Source organism: Macaca nemestrina, chromosome X, assembly GCF_043159975.1.
Source record: "Macaca nemestrina isolate mMacNem1 chromosome X, mMacNem.hap1, whole genome shotgun sequence".
Lineage (NCBI taxonomy): Eukaryota > Metazoa > Chordata > Mammalia > Primates > Cercopithecidae > Macaca > Macaca nemestrina.
Window position 1 is genome coordinate 122,068,249 of NC_092145.1, and position 18,579 is coordinate 122,086,827.

An 18,579-nucleotide genomic window follows, 5' to 3' on the forward strand; every position below is an offset into this window, starting at 1 on the left:
TCTTTCTTTCTATTTTGGACTGAAAGAGAGAATAATGATGAAAGGGAGTTAAGACTTACCTTAGTAATTAGGGAGTCCCAATGGATTAGACTTGCCAATAGAAACCCAATTAAAACACATTTTGGAGGGATTTTGTTAGAACTTATAAATACCCCAGAGCTGGTTCTGGATTGTCAGGTTTTTTTTCTTTTAAGTTTACAATTATGTTTTTGTTGTATGTTGGATAATAAGTAGGACTAGAGGAAATCGGTTTTTATGAAACCATGCACAAGTCTCTAGTACTTTAGAGCTTGAAATAGCTTCATAATTTCTTGTAGTCCACATGTCATGGCCTATCCTTTCCTCAGAGAAGCATCGCTTCATTTGTGTCTGGAGATTGGAAAATGCTGCACTTAGTAAGTTCACAGCCTCACTGCCAACAGGCAGGCACCTGCCAGGTTGAGAGGGTACAGCCATCTGGAACAGCAGAGAATGGGGTGAGGAAAGCTTTTTCAATTTGCAGAGAAAGCAATTACTACATAAAATGAGTGAGATGGAACCAAAAAATGAATGTCCTGTCTAACCACCTGCTGTTCTTGATCTAGAAATAATTCAATCCTTTGGTTATTTGCAGGGAGCTTTGGGAAGAAAACACATTTCATAAATCCCCATGGCTACCGAGATTGCTGCAATAGTTATCATCATGCCTAATGCTCCTGGATTCCTGCAGACTATTACACGACTCTGTTGACTCTGAGTCACCAGCACCTGCTGCTGTAAGGAACCTTTAGGTCCTCACTGCTGATAAACCCAGCATGAGAGTCTGGGAGTGATGGATCCAAGAAGATGAAATGGCTGCCTTGGGCTCATTGCAGGTATTAACACTCTCAGTTTTACCTCAGGTGCAAGTCAGAAGATTGCAATGATAAAGGTTATTCCTTTAACCCACTACACGATGAGTCTGAGAATATGCAGTCATGGACCACATAACTTCAATGGTCAATTATGTCACTGCCTCTTGAAATTATCTTTCAGTCAGCCACGGACCACATATATGACAGTAGTCCCATAAGATTATAAAGGAGCTGAAAAATTCCTCTGATGTGTGCCTAGTGACATTGTAGCCATCATAATGTCATAGTACAATGCATTACATCTTTGTGGTGATGCTGGTTTAAACAACCTACTGTACTGCCAGTCATATAAAAGTATAGCACATACAATTATGTAGAGTACATAATACTTAAATGTGATAATAAATCAGTTACTGGTTTATATATTTACTGTACTATACTTTTATCACTATTTTAGAATGTACTCCTTCTACTGATTAAAAAAAGTTAACTGTAAGACAGCCTCAGGCAGGTCCTTCAGGAGGTATTCCAGAAGGTATTGTTGTCATAGGAGATGACAGCTCTGTGGATGTTTTTGCCTCTGAAGACCTTCCAGTGGGACAAGATGTGGAGGTGGAAGATAGGAACAGTGATGATCCTGACCCTATGTAAGGCTTGGCTAATGTGTGTGATTATATTTTTGTTTTTAACAAAAAGTTTCAAAAGTAAAAAAAAAAAAAAAAAAAAAAAAAAAAAAATTTAAAAAATAGAAAAACACTTGGCCGGGCGCGGTGGCTCAAGCCTGTAATCCCAGCACTTTGGGAGGCCGAGACGGGCGGATCACGAGGTCAGGAGATCAAGACCATCCTGGCTAACACGGTGAAACCCCGTCTCTACTAAAAAATACAAAAAACTAGCCGGGCGCGGTGGCGGGCGCCTGTAGTCCCAGCTACTCGGGAGGCTGAGGCAGGAGAATGGCGTGAACCCGGGAGGCGGAGCTTGCAGTGAGCTGAGATCCGGCCACTGCACTCCAGCCTGGGCGGCAGAGCGAGACTCCGTCTCAAAAAAAAAAAAAAAAAAAAAAAAAAAAAAGAAAAACACTTATAGAATAAGAATATAGAGAAAGTTATCTTTGTACAGCTATATAAAGTGTATCTTACACTGTTATTACAAAATAGTAAAAAAGTTAAACATTTGTAAAGTTTATAAAGTAAAAAGGTTACAGTAAGCTAAGGTTAATTTATTATTGAAGAAAGAAAAATATTTTTATAAATTTGTTGCAGTCTAAGTGTACAGTGTTCATAATATCTACAGTAATGTCCTAGGCCTTCACATTCACTCACTACTCACTCACTGACTCACCCAGTGCAATGTGCAGTCCCGCAAGCTCCATTTATGGTTAAGTATCTTATACAGGTGTACCATTTTTTTATCTTTTATACCATATTTTTGCTGTATCTTTCCTATGTGTAGATACATAAATACTTACCTTTGTGTTACAATTGCCTACAGTATTCAGTACAGTCACATGCTGTACAGGTTTGCAGCCTAGAAGCCATAGGCTATATCACATGCCCTGGGTGTGTAGTAGGCTGTGTCATCTAGGTTTGTGTAAGTACACTCTATGATGTTCACACAAGGACAAAATCTACTGACACTGCATTTCTGAGAACATATCCCCATCATTAAGCCACTCATGACTGTACTGGAAAGAGCCTTTAATTGCATCTGCTGTTAGAAGTCTAGGACTCTTTCCTGTGGTCTTCATGATGCCGAGCAACAAATAATCAGTTCAGTGATTAATCAGCCCAGTTCTTAGTTTTGTTTCCCCAAGAAGGAAACCTCAAGACAAGTATTCAAATGCATGTAGCTTGTTTGGGAGGTGATTCCAGGGAACACTGTTAGGTGAATGGGGAAGTAAGACAGGTAAGAAGAGGAAAATGGGCCTAGTTTGGTGGTTCATGCCTGTAATCTCAGTACTTAGGGAGACCAAGGACAGGTGGATCACTTGAGTCCAGGAGTTGTAGACCAGCCTGGGACACATGACGAAACCCTGTCTCTACAAAAAATACAAAAATTAGCCAGGTGTGGTGGCACATGCCTACAATCCCAGCTACTCGGGAGGCTAGAGTGGGAGAATCACCTGAGCCTGAGAAGTCAAGTCTGTAGTGAGCCATGATCATGCCATTGCAGCCCAGCCTGGGTGACAGAGCAAGACCTTGTCTCAAAAAAAAAAGAAAAGAAAAGAAAAGAAAACAATACCAAGTTCTCCAGCGAGATACCACTGAAGATACCACTGTGTAATCTCCAGAGAAACTTCAAGAGATAGTATAGAGCAGGGGTTAGCAAACTACAATCCATGGGCCAATTCTAGCCTGGTTTTGTACAGCTTGTAAGCTAAGAATGGTTTTTATGGTTTTAATGGTTAAAGAATATCAAAAGAGCCCGGCGCGGTGGCTCAAGCCTGTAATCCCAGCACTTTGGGAGGCCGAGACGGGCGGATCACTAGGTCAGGAGATCGAGACCATCCTGGCGAACACGGTGAAACCCCGTCTCTACTAAAAAATACAAAAAACTAGCCGGGCGAGGCGGCGGGCGCCTGTAGTCCCAGCTACTCGGGAGGCTGAGGCAGGAGAATGGCGTAAACCCGGGGGGCGGAGCTTGCAGTGAGCTGAGATCCGGCCACTGCACTCCAGCCCGGGCGACAGAGCCAGACTCCGTCTCAAAAAAAAAAAAATAAAATAAAATAAAAAAAATAAAGAATATCAAAAGAAGAAATTTGTGACACATAAATTACCCCCCAAAAATCAAATTTTAGTATTCATAAATAAAGTTTTGTTGAAATGCAGCCATGCTCATTTATTTACAAATTGTTTATGGCTACTTTTGTTGTACAAAATTACAACTCTCTACATTGATGTAATCTCTGTACGGCAGAGTTGAGTAATTGTAATAGAGATAATGTCACCAGCAAGGCCTAAAATATTTACTATGTGGCCCCTAACAGAAATAGTTTGCTGTCCTGTAATGTAGAACATGTACCTCCCAGTTATCCCATCTGAGGAGCTTGAGAGCTGGGGTACTTATCTAACCAATTTTCATCCCTCATTGGATGAGGGCTGCTCCTGGACAGCTTTCATTTCCCAGCCCTTAATAGTCTGCCTTGCCATAAATGGAGAATACCCAGGAATTATGAGTTCTATGAAAATTCATTCTCAACTCAAAAAGACATAATTACACATTTCCCCTAATTAAACATGAAAACATGCATTTTATAAATTCCTAGTTTTTCAAATTCCTGAGAAAACTCGGTTGTATTCTGGGCCCAAGACCACAGAGTGAATTAAATATTTCTGCCTATTTCTCAATTATGGATTGAATTAAGCAATATAACAAGTTATATAGAAGAATATTAGATTCCAAATATGTTGCCTCTGGAGGATGGCTGGTAGTATAAAGTACCTTTTCTTAATCAACAACAATCCATGATAATAAGTAAGTTGGAGCTGAGAATGTCTTTATCTTTTGTATAACTTCACCAAGTGGATAGTGAGCTATTTCAATTAGAACGATATCAAAACCCAAATGGAGATTGTTATAGATTTATTTTCATATTTAACAATACTATGCTTGTCAATAACTCAAAATGGTAAAACATGAAAGGCAGGAGCATTGTCTAAATAAATGCAAAGCAAAATCTGTATTCACTGAGGCAAAACTTGTTCTGGTAGCAGATTCTAGACTCCAGTCATTCCCACGACTGTATATCCTCTGCACAGCCACTTTCTTTTATTAATTCATTTATATTTTTTAAACTTTTAGGTTCAGGGGTGCATATGCAGGTTTGTTATATAGGTAAATTGCTTATTGCTGGGATTTAGTGTACAGATTATTTCATCATCCAGGTAATAAGCATAGTACCCAATAGGTAGTTTTTTGATCCTCCTCCTCCTCCTACACTCCACCCTCTAGCGGGCTCTGGTGTCTAATTTCCCTTCTTTGTGACCATATGTGCTCATTGTTTAGATCCCATTTATAAATGAGACCATGTGGTATTTGGTTTTCTGTTCCTGTATTAGTTCGCTTAGGATAATGGCCTTCAGTTTGACCCTTGTTGCTACAAAGGACGTGACCTGATTCTTTTTTATGGCTGCATAGTATTCCACGGTGTGTATGTACATTTTCTTTATCCAGTCTGCCATTGGTGAGCATTTAGGTTGATTCCATGTATTTGCTATTGTAGATAGTGCTGCAAGGAATATATGCATGCATGTGACTTTATGGTAGAACAATTTATATTCCTTTGGGTATATACCCAATAATGGGATTACTGGGTGAAATGGTAGTTCTACGTCCTTTGAGAAACTGCCAAACTGCTTTCCACAGCAGTTGAACTAACTTACATTCTGACTAGCAGTGTATAAGCATTCTCTTTCCTCCACAACCTCAGCAGTCTGTTATTTTTTGACTTTTTAATAATAGCCATTTTGACTGGTGTGAGATGGTATCCCATTGTGGTTTTGATTTGCATTTCTCTAATGATTAGTGACATTGAGCATTTTTAAAATATGGTTGTTGGCCACGTGTGTGTCTTCTTTTGAGAAGGGCCTATTCATGTCCTTTGCCCACTTTTGAATGGGATTATTTGTTTTTTGCTTTTAAATTTAAGTTCCTTATAGGTTGAGGATATTAGACCTTTGTTAGATGCATAGTTTGCAAATATTTTCTCCTATTCTGTATGTTGTCTGTTTACTCTGTTTATAGTTTATTTTGCTGTACAGAAGCTGTTTAGTTTAATTAAGTCCCATTTGTCAATTTTTGTTTTTGCACAGCCACTTTTAAAATGAAGTCTAAACATAGCCAATTTCATACAGCCTTATACCCTAATTTACTTAGATGTTCAAACACCATCAAGCACTTTCTCTCTTTAAAAGAACAGCAGCACAGCTTAAAATCCAAAATGAGAAATTCAGAAAATAGCCAATTAAAAACAAAATCAATTTCTTATTCCGAAATGATTTCAAGTTTTTCTTTGGTCACTAAAACAAACCACAATTGTTTCCTCCAATAAAATTGTTAAAGGTTCATGAGTTTTAGATGTTGTTTATCTCCCAATATACCAGTATATTATTAAAAAGGAAAAAGTCTATTTGTCCAAGCCCAGATTCACAGTTAGAACAAACTGTACACTTAAATGGTCTTCTGTATGACCCTCTTATTCCATGCTGTACATGCTAGAGAATGCCCAAATTAAGTGCTGCCAAATGTCATCATGCCTGCATAAACTGCTCTCTACTAATTTGGAGGGTTAGCCTTTCTGTCTTGGCATGATCCCACACACATACATGCCTCCTAAGCAAAACGGTCCCAGTTTTCTGGTCTTAGGAAGATGGTTGCTGATAGTAGAGTAGGAAAGTACTAATCTTATCTACACTAGCCTGCTTCTGTTTTTCTGGCTTGTTATATCTGTTGTTCTACGGCCAGCAGGCACTTTTCTTTCCACTATTTAAGGTGGTCTCAATACTTCCACTCATTCATTCAACTATTTATTCTTTTGATAAATGTTTGAGTTCCAACAACATGTCAGGCAACATCCCCTCAACTCTCCTCACTTCATCCCCAACTACCACACACACTTGACTTGTCTCAGATAAAGCAGGTAGGGGGCTGGAGGAATGTGTGCACTCTACTAGGGTCTTCCACATTACCACAACCACCAGAACCTTCACAACTTCAAATGGTAGAGCAAATATATGGTTGCTGACTCCAGGCTTGAGACATTCTGGGTGGAATCCCCTGAAAAAGCTTTTTGGGAAACCAATGCGATTTTATCAGCAAGATTTACCTCGTGAACCTTGAAGGCCTTTAGATATCTGTGTAGACCAGGCTATCAAAAGAAATAAAAGTTATTAAGCATTGGGAGGTCAGAGTCCTAGCTAAGGTTTAGGCTGTATAGCTTTGTGGTTAATGGCATGGCTTTTCAAATGGATGATGATTGAAGTTCAGCTCTATCTATGCCTTTAAAATAAATTTTGTAATCAATATTAGAAGAATACCATGTGTCCTCTGTTAGGCCATGCAGTGTAGTATATGGCAATAGCAATATGAGTTCTGTTTTCTCTCTCCTTTGAATTATACCTAAACGTTTTCCTTAGGACTCCAAACTTAGAATAGCAGACTTGCAAAAACAGGTTTATCTATTCCTAGTGTACCAGTGTTACGTCTTTTCCTCTTCTATTGAATCTCTTTGTTTTAAACAATGACTAGCTTCTTATTTCCATATTCTCAGAAGGAGTCCATTATACCATGCATCAAATTTCACTGATGCCCATGAGATCATATATGCCTCAGAATATTAAAATATTAGATTGCCTGTTTATTGTTTTTAATTACCAGTACTCCTTGGGTTGTTTGTTACACAGGCAGAGTAACAAACACCTGGTAAGCATGCACTAATCTCCCTTCCTGCACAGGGCAGGCATTGCTAACCAGCCATAGCTCTCTAAAGGCAGCTTCAGAATATTTCCCAACACAAAGTTCAGGAATCCTTTATCCAGATGAAGTCTATTGGACATTCTTGGTATATTATGATATGAATCCTATTGTTAGGGGTTAATATCAAGAAAATTACTTTTGAGATAGGTTTGAGCCAGTTTTTAATTTGGAAGGGATGAAAAAAGAGAAAAAGAAGAGCAAATAGAGCATTGCTCATACAAAGCAATGTTTTTCTAAGGAGAATGCTTATCGGATTTAATTTCCATTCTAGCTGATGGATTTTAACGTTTAAACAGAATCGCTTGGATTTGAAGAGACCTCTCGTGGGGTAGTTAGCTCATATCTCAGGACTACCACAAGATAGATCTCATTATTTTTCTTAAATCCTGTCTTAAAAATGAATGAGTGTCTAATGAGTCTTTAAATAGTGATTTTACTACCTCCTCTGGTAGCATGTGTTATAACTTCTGTATTCTACTAGCTTCATAACTTCAGTGTTCTAATAGCTACCAATTCTGCTCTAGTATTTATTTAAAATTTCCCTGTAGCATCAGAAGTCTGTTGCTGCATTTTCTACACTTGCTCTGTTTTTAACCTTTGAAGCTAGTTACAACTGGCAGTCACTGAGGAAACATTACCTGCAGATGTCATGGATGGACTGGTCGCCATAACCACCTTGGACTTAACAGTCGCTCCTGACCATTTCTTAGTTTGAACTTCATCTTCTCCTAAGTTCAAACATGAAGGATGGTTGGTAATCACGTGTGGGGAAAAGAAAGAGAGATCAGACTGTTACCGTGTCTATATAGAAAGAAGTAGACATAAGAGACTCCATTTTGTTCTGTATTTGAGATGCTGTTAATCTGTGACCCTACCCCCAACCTTGTCCTTGCAAGAGACATGTGCTGTGGTGACTCAAGGTTTAATGGATTTGGGGCTGTGCAGGGTGTGCTTTGTTAAACAAGTGCCTGAAGGCAGTATGCTTGTGAAAAGCCATCACCATTCTCTTGATCTCAAGTACTCAGGGACACTGCCAAAGGTCGCAGGGACCTCTGCCTAGGAAAGCTAGGTATTGTCCAAGGTTTCTCCTCATGTGATAGTCTGAAATATGGCCTTGTGGGAAGGGAAAGACCTGATCGTCCCCCAGCCTGACACCCGTGAAGGGTCTGTGCTGAGGAGGACTAGCATAAGAGGAAAGAAGGCCTCTTGGCAGTTGAGATAGAGAAAAGCATCTGTCTCCTGCCCGTCCCTGGGCAATGGAACATCTCGGTGTAAAACCCGATTGTATGTTCTATTTACTAAGATGGGAGAAAACCGCCTTAGGGCTGAAGGTGGGACGTGCTCTTTATGCACTAAAAAGGTTTATGGAGATGTTTGCATATGCATATCAAGGCACAGCACTTTTCCTTAAACTTATTCATGTCACAGAGATCTTTATTCATATGTCTTACTGCTGACCTTCTCCCTAAGATGATCCTATTATCCTGCCACTTCCCTTTTTCTAAGATGGTAAAGATAATGATCAATAAATACTGAGGGAACTCAGAGACCGGTGCCAGCGTGGGTCCTCTGTATGCTGAGCGCTGGTCCCCTGGGCCCACTTTTTCTTTCTCTGTACTTTGTCTCTGTGTCTCATTTCTTTTCTCAAGTCTCTCGTTCCACCTAACGAGAAACGCCCACAGGTGTGGAGGGGCAGGCCACCCCTTCAATCATGCCTCTGGCCCTTTGAATTTAATACAGTACTGTTATCTTGGGTGTTGACTTTTCTCATTTGCCTGCTTCTCCATTTCTTTGTATCAGCCAGGAATCAGTGCTTCTCCCTATTGTTCAGCACTAACACCTGTATAGGAAGAATTGAGGCAAATTCTTCTAAAGCCTCATTTAAAATGTTGACACTAAAGCATGATTATATCTCGACTGCATCTCTAGATCTATAAATTTGGGTTCTTCCCACCCATAAATGAAGTGGGAAGTTATCTTTTTGTTATGATTTGAGTGGATAGCCTTTCTAATAAAAAAAAAATCTTCCTTACTTAGAAGTGCTGGAAATTGAATCACTGAAGAGTCTTTTCTCTTGATTAATCACAAGGCAAACCAAGGTTCTCTTTTAAACTGATGATGATTTAGAAGGGTTAATCCATTAGGTCAAAAACTCCCTGGTATAAATTAGATATTTTTCATCCCACTTTCCTCCCAAATAAGTGAGCATAAATAGTACACTAGAGTCCTTGAAAGAGATGCTGAAAGAAATGACAGCAAAAACAGGTAATGGAAAAGCACCAAAGAAAAATATTGCTTATTTCTCCATGTGGTCATGGGCTAGCCTGAAGTCAACTCAAATCCACAAATATAAGACTTTTTTCATTGTGTTTCCTTAAGGCTACATTCCAAATCAATATCCCTACTACTTGTCAAGTGCTCTTTACTCATTAATCCTACCTTTGGCTGCCTGGGACTTCAAAGATTACCTTCGTACTATCTTATTACCAGGGCTTGCCTGGGAGGCCTTTCTTCTTTTTTGCTTTCCATCCAATCCTTGGCTTCTCTTCAAGGCCAAGATCATTACATACCCATAATAAAACCTTATCTGAGACTTCAGACCTTACTCTCAATTTACTTAGCAAACATTACTCTAAGGCATGCAAATGAAGAGGAATGAAACAATGTTCATTGTGTACCCACGATGTGGCAAGCACTGTGCTAAACATATATCATAAGGTATCTCATCTTAGTATGTACAGTCATATCAGGTAGATGTAATTATCATTGTAAAATGAAAATGAAAAAATAACATTAATTTTTTTATAGGAAACAGAAATCTACCTGGAAAACTGTCGCTCACCTAACAGAGTTGAGAAGCATGTTCTTATGTTCTTAAGGTAAGCCATTAGATAGAACAGTCTGGAAGATTCTAATTCAAAACCTGTGAACATTTCACAAAAAAACTGTCTAATAGTGCTGGGAAGTTTTTAGTATCTGGATGTCTGGAAGGTCTATGAGTGAGATGAGGTAAAACTTTTCTGGGAGAGAATGTAAATAAAAGAGTTCTTAAGTAATTATTGGGGACATGTAGCTTAGATTCAGCAGCATGCCACTTTGCCAGGATCTGTTCTTTAAATATAGTCACTCCAGCTTTGTTTTTATTAGTATTAGCATGGTATTAATATATCTCTTTTCATCCCTTTAACATACCTATATCATTGTATTTGAAGTTGGTCTCTTACAGAGAGTGTATAATTGGGTCTTTTAAAAAAAAATCCATTCTGACAATTTTTGACTTTAACATTTCCATTTAATGTGATTATTGATATGTTTGGATTTATACTTACTATTTTATTATTTGTTTTGTGATTGTTCTATTTTTCATTTTTTGTTTTTAGTTTTCTTCCCTTTTTGGATTTTTGGACATATTTTAATATTCCATTTTAATTTGTCTATTGTTTTACTGCCTTTTTATTTATTTATTTTTACTCTAATTGTGTTTGTGTTTTACTGATCAGAGAAAAGGAAGACACTACAAACACTATTTTATGTGTTTTTTCTAGAGATTATAATATATGCACTGAACTTTTCTGAGTCTACTCAGAATCCATACTTTACGATTTCAAGTTTAAAAAATTACCACCATGTATGTCCCTTTCCCTTACCCCCTTTATCCTGTAAATGCCTTTTATGTAGTACCTCTACATATCTTGAAAACCCTATCACAAAATGTTATGTTTGGCTTTCAGTCATCAAGCACATTTTAAAGAACTGAAGAGGAAAGAATATTCTGTTTACCCAGATGTCTACCATTTCTATTGCTTTTCTTTCATTCCTGATGTTTCAACTTTCTCTCTGGTGACATTTCCCGTCTGTCTGAAGAATTTTCTTTAACAATTATTTCAGAAAACATCTCCTGGCAATAAATTTTCTTGGTTTTACTTCATCTGATAATGTCTTTATTTTACCCTCATTACTGAAGGACTGGATTGACAATTCTTTTCTTTCAGCACTTTAAAAAAGTGGCATTTCACTTCCTTCTGGTTTCCATGGTTTCTGATGAGAAATTTGCTGATATTCAAATTGTTATTATCATGTAAGTCATGTGTCATTTTCTCTGGTGGCTCTCAAGATTTTGTCTATAGTTTTCAGATGTTTGATTATGGTATGTCTAGGCACAGATTTTTTTCAGGGTTATCCTATTTGAAATTTGCTGAGCTTCTTAAGTCCGTAGGTTTATGTCTTTTGCCAAATTTGGGAAGTTCTCAGCCATTACTTTCTTACATATTTTTTCTGCAGCATATTCCTTCTCATTTTCTTTTGCAGCTCCAATGACACAAATGTTAGCTCTTTTAGTATTGTCCTACAGGCCCCTGAGGCTCTGTTGGTTATTTATAAAAATATTTTTTCCTATTATTTGGATAGGATCATTTCTATTGATACCCCAACAAGTTCACTATTTCCTCTGTTATCTCTGTTTTTGTATTGAGCCCATCTTGTGAATTTTTATTTTGATTACTATATTTTTCATTTCTAAATTTTTCATTTTATTCCTCTTTATATCCTTTATTTCTTTGCTGAGACTTTCTGTCTTCTCATTTATTTTGAGAGTATTTTTTCTTCTTTTTAAATTTTTAAAAAATGTTTCTGGGTACATAGTAGGTTTATATATTTATGGGGTACATGCGATATTTTGATACAGGTATACAATGTGTAACAATTGTATCTGGGTAAATGGGGTATCCATCACCTCAAGCATTTATCCTCTCTTTTTGTTACAAACAATCCAATTATACTCTCTAATTATTCGTGCTTTAAAGTCTCTGATAATTCCAGTGTCTGTGTCATCTTGGCATTTGTTTCTGTTGGTTGTTTTTCCCATGAGAGTTGAGCTTTTTTGTGGTTCTCTCTATGCTGAGTAATTTTGGATTTTATCCTGGACATTTTGGAAGACTCTAGGTTATGAGAGACTCTGTGTCTTTCATCCTGTAGGGAATGTAGTTCATTTTGCTGTGACAGACAATCAACTTGATTGGATTCAGGCTGTATATTCCAACGAGCCTTCTTTGAATTGTGGTTCCAATGTCAATTCAGTTTCCAAAGCTTTTGCAGTGCTATTCAGGTCTGTCTCATATGTGTGAAACCCAGCAGCCAATTTAGGACCTAAGCAGTGTTCTGTCCCATAATTTCATTCTCAAAATCTTTGGTATATTGTTTTGTGTCAGATCCATACATGCACAGCTAGGGAGGGAGCCTAGGACTTCACAATTTTATGGGATTGTTTTCTTCATACTTTCCAAAATGTCCCCACAACTTTTTTTCCCTGGGGTTCAACTTACAGGCTGTGACCCTCTTACAGTCTAAGAAAGATGGGGCTTTATATAACTATGCTGTGCTGCGCACTTCCAACAACTGAACCTATGTCAGTTCTGAACTGAAATAGCAGGAGGAAAGATAGAAAGAAAAAAGGCAATGGGGATTCACCCCACCCTTTTGGGACATAACTATCCTGATCAGAAATAGTGGTTCTCCTCCCTCAGAATTTTAGGCATCCCTAGACCCCCAGTGCTGCTGCTGTCTCTACTGCTACTGTAGTTACTGCAGGATGGCCTGGAGTGCAGAAGGACAGAGAAAAGGGAAAAGTCTCAGAAGATTTCTCCCAACCACCCTCTCTCTGAGCATCAGATCATCTCTTTCTTGCTCTTCAAGACAGAATTAGAGAGCTTTTCTGTCCATGCCTGAGTACCCACTTCTAGGTTTCAGGATGCCTTGATTCTAGGCCGGGGATAACAGAAGAAAAATAAATGATAAACTCAGTGTCAATTTGGTAGTACTTCAGATTCTGGCCTGTCTTCTCTCCTAGTCTGCCCACCACTGTTTAATTTTTGGAGTCCTCAAATAGCTGCCCCATGCATTCTGTCCAGGTTTTGTAGCTGCATTGAGTGGGAGAAACAGGGTGGAGTTACCCCCATTTTACTTGGAACCAGAACCTCCTATTTCTTTTACATCCTGCTACGAATATATCTCTGTATTTATCACAGTTACTTTTGTTATTTTTATAACATCTTCCCCCTAGAGAAAGCCTCTAAAACACAATGTTTTGCTATAAATATACATAATGAAATGGTTAACTTATCTATCAAGTCAACATTATCCATTATCTCACAGTTACCATTTTTTTTATGGTAAGAGCACCTAAAATCTACTTTTTAACAAATTTCCATTATACAATATTAAGTATAGTCTTCATGCTATACATTAGATCTTGAGACTTATTAATCCTACATAACTACACCTTTGTATCCTTGACCCACATCTCCCTGTTCCCCACCCTCCTAATGCCCTGGTAACCACTGTTCTACTCTTTGTTTCTATGAACAGGATTTGACTTTTTAAAATTCCATCTATAAGTTAGATCACACAGTATTTTCCTTTCTATGCCTGGCTTATTTCACTTAGCGTGATGTTCTCCAGATTCATCTATGTCCACGTTGTCACAAAAAACAAGATCTTTTTCAAGTCTGAATAGTATTCCATTGTGTGTGTTTGTATGTTTGTGTGTGTGTGTATTTATCCATTCATCCACTGATGGACACTTAGGTTGGTTCCATACCTTGGATATTGTGAATAATGCTGCAGTGAACATGTGCATGCAGCTATCTCTTTAATGTGCTGATTTCATTTCCTTTGGATGTCTACCCAGAAGTGGGATTGCTGGTTCATATGGTAGTTCTATATTTGTAGTTTTCAGAGAAACCTCCATACTGTTTTCCATAATAGCGATACAAATTTACTTTTCTACCAACAGTGTGTAAGTGAACGTCTTTCTTCACATCCTCTCCAACACTTATTTTTTGAAATGTTCTCAGGAGAAACCTGTAAGGAAGGAAGTGAGGGAAGCAGGAAAGGCAGGGGAAGAAGCTAAGCAAAGATATGGTTTCAGCAGAAGTCTAGCATCAGCCTGATCCCACAGGAAGTTCTAGAGCAAAGACGGCACCACACAGTTGTCTCCCTGGAGGCAAAGGGACTGGATTTTTGCTCCTACATACCAGTCTGTCATTGCCTGTGCTGGTGGGTACATAACCTCCTAGGCATCTCTGGGTGAGGTTCCCATCAGCTGAGAGTAATTCTCAAGAGAACAGTGCAGCTGTGAGCTGTTAGCAGCCAACACTCATAGCTACTAAATATAAAATAAATAGAGCTAGTCACAGTTCTGGGTAAGATGGTGTAAGCAGCTGGGGATGGATGCTCTGGGTGAGGCATCAACACCATCATTATAATGATTAATCACACATTTCAGTGGTGATCGTCACTGAATGCTGCTATTTCCTTCCAAAACACAGAGAGAATCACTAACTAGTTGTGGCATTGCAGGAACCATGCCTGCGCTGAAATAATCAGCCTCTAGGGTAATGATTCTGAACATTAAGTGTGCATGAGAATTACTTAGGGAGCTTGTTAAAGATGCAGATTCCATCACCAATCCAGAGATTCTTATTCAGTAGATCTGCTATGAGAGCTGCATTTTAACAAGGACCCCTGTGATTTCACTTTGAGATTATGGAGGTGGTCATACAACCTATTTCAATGATGGCAAACGTCATTCTGCTTTAATTGTGTTTCCTCAACTAAGTCTGAAGCTCCTATGGGCAGATGCTAAACTGCAGTAATTTCCACTATAGTGACGTTCACGACCATAAAATGTTTTATACAGAATGTTTTAATTAAGCCCTTACCGATACATTGTTCTTGTGATCCAAGTAATCACTTTATAGGGAGCCTGAAATGAGGTGACTGTAGGTATCTGAGGCACAGAGGAAAACTCTCAAAGCAGGAGCCATAGGAGTTGTAGAATCCTAAGAGGCAGCTAGCCCTATCAGCAGTGAATCATAACTTTTTAAAAATAATCTTCAGACAGCCCAGGGGTATCAGAGGCTTACTGACACAAAATGCCCATCTCTGCCAAGTGCCCTGAACCATGAATAGAAATGTATGGCTGGGATGGGCCTGGGAGACTAGCATCTGTTTTTATAGCTGTGATTGTCCGTTCAGATTGGGGTCAGCATCAATCATATCATCTTTCACTATAAAGAACAGAATATTGATCAGGACTCAGTCCTGCCTAACAATACCAGCTCCACTTTGGGTAGCCAGACAATTTAAGATCAGAAATGAAACAGTATTTCTAAAAGTACATAAAAAAAACTAAAACGAATATGAGAAACCAATAGACTATCAAGTGTTCCTTTCATTCCTTTGTAAGAACTAGGCTACATGCTGTGACAGCAAAGGATTTGCTTAGGAAGATCTACTTAATTAGATAAAATATGTTCCCTTAGTAAATCTGAAAAATAAGCAGTTATGCTCTCCTGCATTTTTATCTTCTATGATTTTATTAGCTTATCCAGCACACACTACTGCACACTTAAATAGGGCAAGTATTTTATCTATTCTTTATTTTATTTATTTATTTATTTATTTATTTATTTATTTACTTTTGAGATGGAGTCCTGCTCTGTCGCCAGGCTGGAGTGCGGTGGCGCCATCTCTGCTCACTGCAACCTCCGCCTCCTGGGTTCAAGCAATTCTTTTTCCTCAGCCTCCCTAGTAGCTGGGATTACAGGCACCCGCCACCACGCCCAGCTATTTTTTTTTTTTTTTTTTTTTTTGTATTTTTAGTAGAGATAGGGTTTCACCATGTTGGCCAGGCTGGTCTCAAACTCCTGACCTCAGGTGATCCGCCCACCTCCACCTCCCAAAGTGCTGGCATTACACATGTGAGCTGCCGCGCCCGACTGTTTTATCTATTCTTGATGATCAAGTGGAAGTTATGAGGTTGATGCAGTTGTAGTTTAGGAAATCTGACATGTAAGGGAGCATGTTAAGATTTTATGGGCCATTAAAAGTACAGAATTTTAAATAATTACTGAGATCAAAATGTCATTTATTTTCATAACAAATAAGTGGTTTGGGATTTGTTATTCCCAAAGTGAGTATCATTGAGGCTGACCCTTGCCCAAGGGCACATTTATAAATATATGGGCCTTTACCAAACGTGTGAAGTACCTAGTTGTTTATACTTACTTAATGATTGACTCTTTGTCTGCTGCTGATGTGTAGTTAAATGAGCGTGTTGTTGACTGATAAATCCTCCCAGGACTGAGGAGGTCAAAGTAAAGAACCAGCATTTTGTGGCAACCCATGATCATCTGTCTTACTTCCTTGAGAAAAGAGAAGCCCTGAGCTGAGGTGATCAGCAGGAGGCAAGAACTGATTAATAGGCATCATTTTTTCTGGCTGCTTTGTGTAAGCAGCTAGGCTAGACTAGTCATGCCTCTGAGAAGAGGTGAAAAATGACAGGATGAATTGGGGAAGCAACCAGGAAGTCATAATCCTGGGAAGCCATTTTGTCACCTGGGTTTAGTAGTTTCCAGAGGAATCCTGCGACCTCGGCTGTTATGAACATTAAATGTATTAATAGCATAAGAGCCAAGAGCAATGCCTAGCACCACTTAAGAACTATGTAATTGTTTATGAACTAAGTGAATAAGCCAGTGGAACTCCATAGCCTGTGTTCTTGACTATTATGCTACCTTGGCAGGACTCTGATTCCCAGGATGCACAGTGAGAGAGCTAGGCAGCCTAAGCACTAGGAAGTACCTAAGATAGTAGGCAACTAATCACTCATTCATGCACTTATTCACAAATATTTATCGAGAATCTCTATATATGTGCTAAGCATTTTTCTGGGTAGTAGAGATAAAGCAATGAACAAAACAGCCAAATTCTCAACCATCATAGAGCTTATATGCTAGTGGGGAGACAGGCACTAAACAAAATAATTGATAAATGTGTAAATAATGGCAGGTAATGGTAGGAGAAATGAAGGAAATGAAGGCAGGGTAAGAGCGCAGGGAGCCCTGGAGCTGGGGCTATGGGAAAGGGCTGAGTGTGTGTTATTTTAGAAAAAGAGATGAGGAAAGGCCTTTCTGATGAGGCAACATTTGAGCAGAGACCTGAATGAAGTGGGGAGGGATTCAGGCAGCAATCTGGGAGACAAGCCCGGGTAGAGAAAATAACCAGAAAGGCAGGGATGGCCCTTCAGAGTTGCCCCAAGTTGAGTGATGTGGGCTGCCTTTAGAAGGAGAAGAAATCTTGGGTGAGGCAGTTTTCTTCAGTGGAGGCAATCTCCAAAGGGAGATGACAGCTGATGGCCATACCCCTGCAGCTCTCCCAGCAGCTGGGGAAGGAAGTGTTTCATTCCTGAAGGATAATCTGGGTGGTACAACTTCCAGCACCCTGTGCCTGTCTTCAGTAGCTTGTTCTACTATTTGGCTTGCTCCTGAAGAATCCAATCTTTCCCACCAAAGAAGTTATGCTCAATATTTTGAAAATTTCATCAAAGTTCTTGTGTAAAAGTGCAAAGGTTGAAACGTTATTTGGGGTTTAAGTACTAAAATGTAAATATTGGACACTGATTCCTGAACAACACAGGGGAAAGGAGCAAAAGTCTAAATCTGAAAGTTTTTAGGAAGGGAGTACTTGGCAGATGGGTGATTTTAAAATGTGATGCCATGAATTCTTTTGCAACTTGATAACACATCAGCACTGCCCACACATTCTAGAAACCATGTGAATGAAGAAGGCTGTCATTAGAGCTGAAAATTGCATTGTGATTTTGGCAATGGTTCACTCTTAGGCCAGGTTCAGATTTCCCAGTTTCTGAACTCTAACCAGTAATTGCTATTACTGTGTTTGGGAGATGACTGCTGGAGATTGTGGCAAAAAGATAGAATTCTCTGCCTTTTAAGGCATCTTAATCACAATTTTGGCAGCATGGAAGCCTTCAACTTAGTAAACTGAGCAGCCATTTCCATAGCAGAGAAATAAGCTACTGTTTGATTCAGAGATGGAGCTTTCAGCTGTTGTTTGTTGACCTGAGCCGAGGGAAACAAGATGACAGATTGGACAAGCAGCACACTATGCAATTTATGCCCTTCATGGACTGTCAAGCATTAATTTAATTTAATTTTAATCATTACCATCTGGTACTTATATAGCAAGTCAGGCCCAGATAGATATTTCCTTATCTTGAATTGGTGAACAGAGCTGTGTTTTGGCCTGCAGCCATGTTCATACACCCCAAGGAAGGGGCAAGAACACTGTGGGAGGGTAGATTTGTATGAATGCCACGCATGCAGCTATCACCAGCCCTGAATGCTATAAAAGGGACCTGTTGGTGCTAGTCCCACCATGGTTCATGGCCCCTTCTCCTGTCCCACTCATGGAG

General features: G+C 39.0%; 1 long non-coding RNA gene across 1 annotated transcript in view; it reads left to right on the top strand.

Annotated features, from left to right (window-relative positions):
- The window catches only part of LOC139360606 (uncharacterized), a 161,380-nt gene that overhangs the window by 43,414 nt on the left and 99,387 nt on the right, over window positions 1–18,579 (top strand). Inside the window, exons 2-3 of the long non-coding RNA XR_011618111.1 lie at window positions 614–854; window positions 10,116–10,186. This is a non-coding gene — a long non-coding RNA (uncharacterized lncRNA). The remainder of the gene's footprint in view (window positions 1–613; window positions 855–10,115; window positions 10,187–18,579) is intronic.